The sequence below is a fragment of the Tetranychus urticae genome, chromosome 3, assembly GCF_039701765.1.
Source record: "Tetranychus urticae isolate SD_2017Ah chromosome 3, NJAU_TeUrti_SD_1.0, whole genome shotgun sequence".
In the NCBI taxonomy this organism is placed as follows: domain Eukaryota; kingdom Metazoa; phylum Arthropoda; class Arachnida; order Trombidiformes; family Tetranychidae; genus Tetranychus; species Tetranychus urticae.
The window spans coordinates 22,592,403-22,605,694 of record NC_142960.1 but is presented as its reverse complement, the minus strand read 5'-3'; the positions used below and the strand labels follow the sequence as shown (position 1 = coordinate 22,605,694).

At 32.3% G+C, this 13,292-nt stretch overlaps 1 long non-coding RNA gene across 1 annotated transcript; it reads right to left on the bottom strand.

Moving 5' to 3' along the window:
- Window positions 1-8,033: 8,033 nt before the first annotated feature.
- LOC107365089 (uncharacterized) lies at window positions 8,034-8,571 on the bottom strand. The gene is made up of 2 exons (XR_001569353.3): window positions 8,420-8,571; window positions 8,034-8,302 (listed from the first exon to the last, which is right to left on the bottom strand). It is a non-coding gene; the product is annotated as an uncharacterized LOC107365089 (long non-coding RNA).
- Window positions 8,572-13,292: the final 4,721 nt, after the last annotated feature.

Sequence of the window (13,292 nt, the reverse complement as noted above, 5' to 3'; positions counted from 1 at the left end):
TAAGTATATTTCCTTGCGGCTGTCTTTCAAATGAATCAAAGTAGTGAGTTACTTTGTTTTTATCGAAGTAAACGGGTTCCAGGTTCCACAATTACTTTCATCAAGATTAATTATCTGTCCCATGAATCCACTATATATCTAACCACACCCAGAACTCACATTCCCTTACTAATCATCAGTTTAAGAACGAATTTTCAGCGGTGGCGACATTGAATATCTTGGGGGACATTTGCGAGGCTTTCAAAAGCGAACCTATTAACACCATGCAATTTGAACCCTTCAAAGTCAAAATAGCTCTCGTCATCGAGTATCAATTGCTTGTTTCCGATGATTTCTTTCATTTGAAGAAGTCGACTTTTTGTTGTTTTGCCTGTGCAGTTTTGAATGTTTTCGAGACTACCGATTTTCCTACCAATGCAAAATAAAGGAAACAGATTCAGATGAAATTTATTTGAGAATTTTAGTTGAACAAAATCCACACAAGAAGATAATCTTTACGTGAATGCAGACTCGACTTTTTCTTTGGACCTATTCTGAGCAATCGACCTTTGATCAGAACACTTATCCTTGACTGGAATTAGTTATAAACATCTAACAACTATCAAACAATAATAAAAAGTTTGAATTCTCAGAAAATGACCTTCAAATGTCAGCTAAAGGTCAAATAACGAAGTGACCTTCAATGACCTCGACCCTTCGAACTTCTAGTTCTACAATTGGCGGAAGCTCATTGTTCGGATCTGAGTTCTGTATCAGCAACCGTTCTTGAGTCATGAACACAAACATGCAGAAAAAAACGCCCATGATAATTCAACTGAAAGTATGTTTAAACAATAATACTAAACGCTGGATCTGAATGTGAATGGAAGTTGTAAACCCAATCTTTTTATGATTGGCATGGGCAAAAACTGTCAAATTTCATCTTTAAAAACATTGCATTTTCATTGACGTTGATACTTATCACAAACTTGATTGAGTCTTGATGAATCTACATATGAAATTAGATTTAAAAGTTCTGCTGCTCTTTATTGAAATCTTGAACTGTACTTCTCCCAATACAGGTCTATCTGGAAACGAAAGAAGGAAAAGCAATGATAATTGTAACAGCTAGAGTGAGAATAGAAGTCATTAGTCTTGGAGAGTAGACGAACAGTCCTTCATAACTATAGCCAACATCTTCACGTCCAATCCTTTCCAAAAACAAGGATGCCTGAAATGAAACAAATCAGAAAATCAAATCACTAGTGTCATCGTATAACTTCTAATTTCAGATAATTAATCTAAAATTAATGCACAACTTCACCTCTATCATGTAATCAACATTATTGCGAATTAAACTTTTTCCATAAACAATATTATAGATTGAGGCTGCTTCCACATTGATGCCAATGATGTATCTATTAGTAAAAAAGATTGACCAAAATGCAGTGAAATCAAGAATACCTAATACAGCATAACGAAACAGGTTCACAGGTCCTGAAATAATATAATATACAATGATAATGGCAAATAGGTTGAGCATGGGATAAAAAATGGACAAGTATCTCGACCAGATGTTATCACTTGATTCAGTGAGTTCAATTGTTCGTGAATACATTTGCCGATAAAATCGTAGTGTTTCAGTATTCCAAAACGTGTCCGGGTGGTTCAAAATTCGCTTTCCAATCATGGTGAACACGGAACGAATGATCATGGAACAAGTGTAAAGCGAATAAAATTTTGCCCATGCAAAGAGAGGAATAAAAAAATAGGAGGAAATATGAACAGTTATCATTGTTACAGGCACTATTCCGTTATCCCAATCATTCTGGATGACGATCCAACTAAACACTGACAAAGTCACTGTCCAACCGATCATAGCTACAATGCTAAAAATCGCGATTTCTTGAGCAGTTTTTTGTAGCATTTTGTCCAAGAAAGGGTCTTGAGAAGAGAGTCCAATTGATTTCCATTTTTGCTCGAAATCGGTGTAATCCGTCCGATAAATGAGTCCCAAATAGGTAATTAGAAAGAAAAGGCCGTCTGCTAGAAAAATTATTATGATTGTTGACATTTGTCCTGAAATGAGGGGATAAGTGTTCGGAACAGGCAGCAATCGAAACATCATGAGTGCATCATGAGTTGTGTTGTAGGCTATGATAATAATGGCAAGTAGCATCAAGAATTTGCGATATTTTTCTTGTGTCCGAGTTAGCCATTTATTTTGCATTTCTTTGACGATAGATCGAGTTTGCAACCGGAGAAATGAACGTTTGGCCTCAAGAACGTTGACTGTTGGTGATCTATGATGTACTTGATTGAACCTCGTGATTGAGCCATTCATGCTGTTGAGTACTACTTGCTCAATTGGAGTCACTGTAGAGTTCGACTTTTCAGTCGTTACACCATTATAGTCTATTTGTTGGTCATTCTGTTTCACGACTTCATTCATGGTTACGACGAATATAAATTTTTCAAATTAAGACAAAATGTTTATTCAAAGTGTAAATTTTGAAGGTAAAGGTGAGATTTCAAATCATGTTGAATCAAAAAATTAAAATGAAAGACAAAAAAGTCATTAAGTTTTTTATTCCAGCAACAGTTTTGATCAAATGTTCACTTGTTTGGCAACAGCATCGATTCCCTTATTGGATCATTTTAATGATAACTTTTTTAAAGTAATGACGACGATAATTGTACAAAAGAGACTGCTCGTAGTCATGATAATCATCATTAAGATTATGCACGTATTTATTTGGTAAACAATTTTCTTTTTGAAACTTTTCCTCGAAGAATATTCAATATCAATTCGAAAATCTAGTGTTTTCATGGTTAAATCAATTTCAGCATTGATTTTTGCTAATTTCTGCATTTTTTATATAAATAAATCGTCAACCCTTCAAACAAAAAATATAAATGATTTTCGATAAAAATTTCAATGAATAACAAATGTTGATGTCTAAATATAATTATCAAATTAATTAATTTGACGAGGTTCAATTTTTCGTGGCAAATACCACATTAGAGTTTAAATCTTACAGATACCCCAAGTTTTTTGGTAAGTGGACATTCTCAGTCAAGTTTAGATATTACAATATTGTTAGTTTACACTTGTAAGTTATTGCTTCGGCTCTTTGGCAACTTATTTTCTCATATCATAAGTTAGATTTTTTAATTATTAACGCATTCTTCCTTCTCCTATTTAGAGGAACAATTCTTGAGTTCCAGCCTCGTAATGTGATAGCAGTTAATTCAACTGTTTGAATAACGACGATGCAGTGAAAATCAATGACATGTTGCTAAGTAAAGCAGACACGAAAAGGCACAAATCCATAATTTATTTTAGTATTTCTTTATTCATTTTATAAAGGGTGTATTGTTTAAGAGTGCAATTATGAGAGCAAAAGAGTAACATTTATCTAACTGATTGTGATGGTTATGACGATAAATATGTTGATAATATGAAGATAAAGGTGAAAATGGACAATGATGAAAAATGCAAAATATTTATCAACATCTTTATCACCATAATCACCACAATCAGTTGGATAAATGTTACTCTTTTGGCTCCCATAATTGCACTCTTAAACAATACACCCTTTATAAGATGGCATAAATTCATTAACAGAAATTCTTGTTTCAACATTTTACAAGTAACAGTTAAAAACGACTTTTGCAGATTGAATTTTTTGTTTTAGTAAATGAACAAATCAAACCATCTAATGACTTTTCTCTCAATGTCTTATTCGCATACATTTACCGATTCGCTTGATACAATAGGATCTTTCTGGACATGCTTCCCCGTTTGCACATGAGTTACCAGTAAGTTGTGACAATGATGGACAAATCTACAGGATGAAATTCAAAATTTATTAAAACTGATATCACGATTAGCTAGTCGGGGAAAATTTATCTTTTTAGGTTTCACAATCTGTTGCTTGCTAGCAATATAATACTCACCAGAATGGCCAAGAAGAACAAAACGAAATACATTGAAATTTTCATGGTAATATTGTATACGAGATGATCACTGTAAGTTGACTCGAGTAAGGATTGATAACCAAATGATTTGGAAGAAGCTTTATATACCTGAATTTGGTTTGATCAGCAAATGAAAATAATTTTATAAGTGACAATTATTATTTACAAAGCTGTAAATAACATTATCCTTACAATTCAAAGAATTATTTAAAGATAAAATTTTCAATTTTCGTGTGAGTTGAACTGGTCACAGTCAAAAATATTGAATAAGTCGTCTAAGACGATGAAAAGTCTGATTGCGATCAATCTTTTAAAGATTCAAATACCCGATAAAGATGAACCAGCTAAAAATTAACTCAAAAATCGATAGATTTTTGATGATTTCGTTTTTTACTCAATCACTCGAGTTAATAGTCGCCCTTGAAATACAGAAACTCGTGACTAAAGAAATATAATAATAAAAAAGTGGATTTAAAAAATGCCTTAGTTGAATATAAATTTTGGCTGCACTTTGCTGTGCTCCGATATTAATATGCTATCTTAAATAATAAGCATTGTTTCCAGATGATGTGTCTCTGCATCAACAAGTTTATTATTCATAAAATACCAAACATTTCGACATGCTAGAAAAATTTCGTTTTGTGCTACTTCTACTTTTTTTGAATAAACGCTGGTTTTAACAAAATAGCAAAGGTGAAAGAATTAGCCAGTATTTTTGTTCATTTTCATAATCTTTGTTTATAATTTTTATAAACTGCTGGAATTGTTTTTTTTATGTAAAAACATAGTCAATAGTTCTTGTGATAACAGCATTCGAAGCATGCAATAATTCAATATATTATAATGAAATATTTAATAATAATATGCACCACTATTCACTAATGTCCAGTGAATTTACGATAAATGAAGTTCGATTCGGATTAGTTTTCGTTGCTATCATTCAAGATTCATGTACATTTGAATATCATTAATACCAAAGAAAATGAAATAGTTAACATGAAAATAAATCTAAAACGAAGATAACAAAGATTGTTGCATCTGCATTGTATAAACATATATCATCAAGCCAGTTTAAAAATAAATAACTTAACAACTTAAGAGCAAACATCCTCTGTTTCCGTCATTGAATGCCATTTTATTTAAACATTTGTGTCAACGAAAAAGATTTGGATAAAAGGACGTCAGCTTTTTGTGATGAATCATTTTTGGTAAGGTCCTAGGATTGGTAACACTGGCGCGGCTTCAAAAGACTTTTAAATTTTTATCAAATGGAATTGACTCGCAGTTTCTTGGTGCGTTGAAGTTTTATTGACACTTTTAAATTCACTAATATTAAATTATAGTTGATTATGGACAGTCCTAAATAAAAATAGAACAAGAAAACAAGGTGCCGCGCCAGTGTTACCAATCCTAGGACCTTACCAAAAATGATTCATCACAAAAAGCTGACGTCCTTTTATCCAAATCTTTTTCGTTGACACAAATGTTTAAATAAAATGGCATTCAATGACGGAAACAGAGGATGTTTGCTCTTAAGTTGTTAAGTTATTTATTTTTAAACTGGCTTGATGATATATGTTTATACAATGCAGATGCAACAATCTTTGTTATCTTCGTTTTAGATTTATTTTCATGTTAACTATTTCATTTTCTTTGGTATTAATGATATTCAAATGTACATGAATCTAACCATCTAACATATTGAATGACCTAACCTAACCTAACCTAACCTTACCATCTTTTTCTCACTTTTGTATGATATGAATTTTAGGTTTTCAGAATTGAATACTTATTATATTAATTATATGAATTTTTTTGAGGGCTTGTAGAGCAATCAGGTCAGATAAGTTCCTGAGAAAATAAAGCTTGAAGCTCAATGCTGAGACGAGGAGACTTTAATAAAATGGACCGTGTTTAATTTGGTCACTTCGGTTTCTCTTTGCACACTAATTGTGAATGATGAGTGCATAATCAGACTCGCTCACATTATCATTTTGGATTTGGATTTTGCGTGAGGGAAAGATCGAACAAGCTGTGAGAAGATTGTGCGATGAAGGGATGTACCAGTCAGCAGCGCCAAAATTTCCTGATGAAATTTCGATGGCTTTATGTTTTTGGTTCACAACCAGTTTGAGTTTACTAGGTTCAACTCGCAATTTAAAATCTTGAAACCGTTGATCTCCGAGGAATGAATGTGAGAGTTAAACGTGAAAATGTGAAATTCTGCTCTTTAACGAGTCAAAATCATTCAAGGCAACCAAGATTATCAAATCTACACTAATGACAATAAGAAAACTATGCACAACTGTATCAAGAAAAATTGGTTTCTTAACTCAAAAAGGTAACGAAAATTAAAATTTTGGGGACGTCACTTTGTTATGATTCAATTACTCGTTCAGTTTCTTATAAACAGTGGAAAAAATATGAGAAAACAAAAAAGATTCGTCCACAACAGGCCGAAGTGTTACAAATCAACAAGTGCTACATTTGCACTCTCACTAGCAGCACATTAGCACATTAGCAGCACCTGATTTTCATTGAATATTAAAATTCAACATAACAGAAATATTGCGTAGTGCGAGTTTCTTTAAAAATTGTCCACATCTAGGTGTATTGTCTAGGTATGATCCGGTTCAGAATCAACATGCCACATCCATATGATAACCAAAGGATAGTACAAATAAAGTGTATAAAGGAGTATGTGTAAAAATTCTGACTTTCGAGTTAAGAGTTGGAACTTTGTAGGCCCATAAAAACTGAGTCCATTAGTGGCATTAAAAATTTTCTCCGATCATCAGTTTTTGAGAAAATCGAGGTCAAAGTGCAAACTTCGATCGCCTTTTTTTCAATGATGGGACAAGATTTTTTCATGAAACTTATTTTTCTGAGGTAACTTTTGATGGCTAAACAGAAAATGCAACTATTTCGCGAAATAATTCTCTGTTTCTGTGCAACAGATCACTTCGATTTTTAGTTAAACCTCCGCCACCTCCGAGATCGGAAACTTGTTATTTGTCGATAAAAACTTGTTTCAAGAAATCCAAATAACCTTTCCAGCTTTTTTCGTTTTATAAGCGTGAAAAACTTCTATCACTGTTATTGCTACCCAAACCTTCAATTTAATCGGGTGTAGATTAGTTTCTCGAAAATTTTCGCGTATGAATTCATCTTAAATCATAAGTATGCACAATGCGAAGTTTGATGTCCACTGTGAATACGTTGATGCCTTTAGCAGCTTATGCTTGTCGACACAAATAAGCTCAATAATAAAATAAGAGAACTTTTGCCATATGCCAAAAACATGGTTTTGCAGTATCCTCTTTCATAAAATACATTCATGTAAATAAATTTTTAATTTGTTGAGGTTCAATTATTCTTGGAAAATACCAAATTAAAGTTAATATCTTACAGATACCCAAAGTGAATTGGTAAGCCTAAATTCTCAGTCAAGTTTAGATATTACAATATTTTTTAGTTGCAATTAAATGGAATTGTTTCGGCTCTGCGGGAACTGAATTTCTCATATCATAAGTTAGATTTAATAATTTTTCAACGCATTCTTCCTTCGTCCATATAGCTGAACATTTATTGAGTTCTGGCAGTCGTTATGTGATAGCAATTCATGAAACTGCTTGAATAATGACGTTCTGCTAACAAGGGGGTACCCGAGGTCATCCGAACCGATTTCAATAATTAGTGTGTCATTGAACTCGTCTTATTAATAAACGATGTAGTTCGTATTCTTTTGAGTAGTAAATGGACAGAAGGGCCGAAAAGCGCCATTTATTGTCTATCGCTATGCATAGATCAATGTGAAAGCAATAATATGAACCCATTGCGATGAGCCTTTTTGTTTCACTCATTTTGTTTTGCATGCTCTTTACCATACTTTACATGTAAAAAATTGAATTTTGATTCTGTTTTTCTCGTTTATCTTTAATTTGCTACCCGGGAGATTTCGAGACAGTTAAACACTCATAAAACTTAATTGATTTCTGATAAAAGTATTAACTTTTATTCGGATGACCTCGGGTACTTCCCTCGTAAGTAAAAAGGAAAAGACACAAATGGCATTTATAATTTATTTTAGGATTTCTTTATTCATTTTATCTAAGATGGCATAAATTCATTAACAGAAATTCTTGTTTCAACATTTTGCAAGTAACAGTGAAAAACGACTTGTTTTTGTTTTAGCAAATGCCCAAGTCACACCATCACAATGATTTTTCTCTCAACCGTTTGCAAGACATTTACCAGTTCGCTTGATACAAAAGGATCCTTCTGGACATGTTTTTCCGTTTGCACATGAGCCACGGGTGCGTTGTGGCGATGATGGACAAATCTATAGGATGGAATTGAAAATTTATTAAAACTTATAGCTCGATTAGCTAGCCGGTAAAATTTCATCTTTCTAGGTTTCAAAATACATTGCTTGCTAGCAATCTATAATAATACTCACCAGAATGGCCAAGAAGAACAAAACGAAATACATTGAAAATTTCATGGTGATATTGTATACGAGATGATCACTGTAAGTTGACTCGAGTAAGGATTGATAACCAAATGATTTGGAAGAAGCTTTATATACCTGAATTTGGTTTGATCAGCAAATGAAAATAATTTTATAAGTGACAATTATTATTTACAAAGCTGTAAATGACATTATCTTTACAATTCAAAGGATAATGTGGAGGTAAAATTTGCCAACTTTTGTATGCATTGAACTGTGCACATTCAAAAATATTGAATAAGTCTAAGACTGAAAAGTCTGATTGCGATCAATCTTTTAAAAATGCAAGTACCTGATAAAGATACAACAGCTAAAAATTTATTGAAATAACACTAAAAGCGATAGATTTTCGATGATTGCGTTTTTTACTCAATCATTTGAGTTTATAGTCGCCCTTGAAACACCAAAAGATCGGTCCCTGATCAATCTTTGAGTCGATCTTTTGAATTTCGAGAATCGAGATCCAAAATTCGTCCATCATTCTATCTCTACTTGTTAGTTTTCTCAATTGAATCGAACTATTTGTTAACATGCAAAAAATCCCGTTTTTATGATTCATTATTTGCTGTGTCTGAGCTATCGATTTACAAGCCATTCAAAGCGGTACCCGTTTGTGAATCACTTGTTTTAAGATAGTAATAGTGACAAAAGTCAATATTGCATTAATCATATGGACCAATGAAAATAATTAAGCATCATCAAATTTGCAACTCTTGAAGTTTGGAAATCAGTTTTTCAAATTCTGCGCCTTGAACATTAGACTGACAATTTTAGGTACTCGACTGTAATGAGCATTGTTTCCAGATGATGTGCCTCTGCATCAGCAAGTTTATTATTCATAAAATATCAAACATTTGAGCATGCTGGAAAGATTTTAGAATTTGTTTGGGGCTACTTCTACTTTTTTGAATAAACGCTGGTTTTTAAAAAATTGGCAATAGTGAAAGAATTAGCACGTATTTTTGTTCAATTTTTATAACCTTAATAAACTGCTAGAATTGTTTTTTTTTCATGTAAAACATAATCAATAGTTCTTGTGAAAACAGCATTCGAAGCAGGTAATGATTCAATAGATTATAAAGAAATATTTCATAATAATATGCGGCACAATTCACTTATTTAATTTCAAGTGAATTTGCTATGAATGAAGTTTAGTTCGGATTAGCTTTCGTTTCTATTATTCAAGGTTCATGTACATTTGAATATTATTAATACAACAGATAGTACAATCTAAAACGCAGATAACAAAGATTGTTGCATCTGCATTGTATAAACATATATCATCAAGCCATTTTAAAATAAATAACTTAACAACTTAAGAGCAAACATCCTCTGTTTCCGTCATTGAATGCCATTTTATTTAAACACTTGTGTCAACGAAAAAAGTTTAGAGTCAACGACATCAGCTTTTTTGTGATGATAAAACTAATGAGTAATTTTTTTCACTTTTTATGATATAAATTTTAGGTTTTCAGAATTTAATACTTATTATATTAATTATAACAATTTTTGTGAGGGCTCGTAGAGCGATCAGGTCAGATGAAAAGGTCTTAAGAAAAAAAAACTTGAAGCGTAATACTAAGCAGAGGAGACTTTGATAATGAAATTGACCGTGTTTAATTTTGTCACTTTGGTTTCTCTTTGCACAACAATTGTGAATGATGGAGTCATATTTTGACTTGTTCACATTATAATTTTGGATTTGGATTTTGAGTAAGGAAAAGATGGAGCAAGAAGCTTCGAGAAGAAGAGAGATGAGTGAGATGTGAGATGTGAGATGAAGGGATGTACCGTACCAGTCAGCAGGGCCAAAATTTTTTGAGAAATTTTTGATGGCTCCAAGTTTTTTGTTCACAACCAGTTAGAGTTTACTAGGTTTAACTTGCAATTTAAAATCCTGAAACCGTTTATCTCCGAGGAATAAATGTGAGAGTTAAATGTGTCAATGTGAAATTCTGCTCTTTAACAAGTCAAAATCATTCAAAGCTATCAAATCTACACTAATTAAAATAAGAAAAACTATGCACAACTGTATCAAGAAAAATTAAGTTAACGCAAAAAGGTAAAATTTAAAATTTTGGAGACCCTACTTTGTTTTGATTCAATTTCGTATAAACAGTTGAAAAATATGAGAAAACAGAAAAGGATTCTACCACTTCAAGCTGAAGTATTACAAATCAATCTACCTTTGCACCCTCACTTTCATGTTAGCAGCACCTGATTTTCATTGAATATTAAAAATCAACATAACAGAAATATTGAGTAATGCGAGTTTCTTTAAAAATTGTCCACATCTAGGTGTATTGTCTAGGTATGATCCGGTCCAGGATTAACATGCCACATCCATATGATAGCCAAAGGATAATATAATTTTTTGGATAATGTATTTAATAAATCATTCCAATATGATCATCGTTATAATAAACATTATCTTTTCATTACTCGTTAAGCAATTGAATCGGTTCAATTTTTTACTCTTTATCAGTAAGTTATTTCAATTCAACTACTCTTCTGACGTGACTAAACTGTATCATTATAATCATCAGCATCGTCATTCCTTTTTATCGTGTAACTTCAAGTAACAAAATTAGCTATAACTATATTTCACCTCATCATGATGCTGATTAAGAGAATAAGCTCAAGTTACGAAATAAAACAAAAATAAATTGTGAACAGAGTTGAATGATTAAATCTCATTTTATCTTTTCTCATAACGTTTCGAATTTATCAGTAAAACTCATCTCGAAACAATTTTTTCCTCCCAATTCTGATTTCCCAGAGAACATGATCAACATCAATTTAAGGCTAAATTTTGGTTCGATCTCTTACTTGTTCTCTCAATGATCAATATACAGAATTTGATTGACGAAGAAAAGAAGAAAAAATATCAAGAAAAGGGGCGAAAACTCCTTGAAAAAGCTTTACAGTTCTATCACAACTCAATCAATTCAAGATTGCAACTGTATAGATCTATCAACCAGGGAGTGAAACTATTATCATTTACTTGGTACGATTCATTTGCCGACACATTTTCAACTCTTTTACTCTTCTCCTTCTTCTGGTCAATAATCTTGAAAGGAGTGGTGCCAAAAAATCTGACTTTCGAGTTAAGAGTTGGAACTTTGTAAGTTTGTAGGGCCATAAAAATTGATTCCATTAGTGGCATTAAAAATTTTCTCCGATCGACAGTTTTCGAGAAAATCGAGGTCAAAGTGCAAACTTCGATCGCCTTTTTTACAATTATGGGATAAGATTTTTTCATGAAACTTATTTTTCTGGGGTAACTTTTGATGGCTAAACAGAAAATGAGATTATTTTGAAAAATAAAATTCTCTGTTTCTGTGATCACAGATCACTTCGATTTTCGGTTAAACCTCCGCCATTCTGTGACCATAATAGCTAGAGATCTGAAACTTATTATTTGTCGATAAAAGTTGTCGGTACATATCATCGATCGAACACTTTTTTCAATTTATCAACAGTTCTCTTGATTTTGGCCATTGGCCTGAAAACTTTGAACCTCGATATCTCGCGACTGGTAGTATCCACAGTCATCATTCTTCGATCAATCATTAGATTCATTACGTACTATAGTTTTCTAATCATAAAAAGTTATAAAAAGAAAGTTAATGCATTGAATTCATTGTTTCGTCAGATTTCATTGTTCGTTTGATAATGTGAATGGTTATTCAATCACAAATCAAAGAACGCGTTAGAAAGATATTCATTTCTAAATGAGAATCAGGTCAATTTTTTAAATGAAAAGTAGTCTAATATTATAGTCCATGTTTAAAGCTATTGATAAGATAAAAAATGATGACTGTGGATACTACCAGTCGCGAGATATCGAGGTTCAAAGTTTTCAGGCCAATGGCCAAAATCAAGAGAACTGTTGATAAATTGAAAAAAGTGTTCGATCGATGATATGTACCGACAACTTTTATCGACAAATAATAAGTTTCAGATCTCTAGCTATTATGGTCACAGAATGGCGGAGGTTTAACCGAAAATCGAAGTGATCTGTGATCACAGAAACAGAGAATTTTATTTTTCAAAATAATCTCATTTTCTGTTTAGCCATCAAAAGTTACCCCAGAAAAATAAGTTTCATGAAAAAATCTTATCCCATAATTGTAAAAAAGGCGATCGAAGTTTGCACTTTGACCTCGATTTTCTCGAAAACTGTCGATCGGAGAAAATTTTTAATGCCACTAATGGAATCAATTTTTATGGCCCTACAAACTTACAAAGTTCCAACTCTTAACTCGAAAGTCAGATTTTTTGGCACCACTCCTTTCAGTAAAACTCATGAGTATTCAACTTTTTTGTTTCCACGAGAATACAATTAATCACTAGCTGGTCATTTAACAAATGAACGTTTTACTTATAATTATCATGTTATCGAAGGCTGGGAGGGAAAGTGCCTTGATATTGCAAGGTTTTTACTTTGAACTTGATTGGAAAATGTTTTCATGCTTTATACTTGAGTAGCAAAAAGAGGACGATTACAATAAAAAAATTATCTTCTAATGTTGATTATTTTTCATGATAAGTTTCTCTCCTCTTCAGCTCATTAATCTTAGTTTCATTTTTTACCTACACTTTTTTACTAGAAACAGATTTAGTGATTAATGGCTGCTCCAAGTTGGGATCAAGGTAAACTGTTTGATCTTTGCTATTAGCACACTCTCACTGATTTACATGTTAGGTTGGGTATTGCTCTGAGTTTTTGCAAAGTTGTTATCACCATTACAATGATTAGTTCAATAATCAAGTTCAACTTGGGTTGCACTTGACTCGCCCAAATATTGATGATAAAACT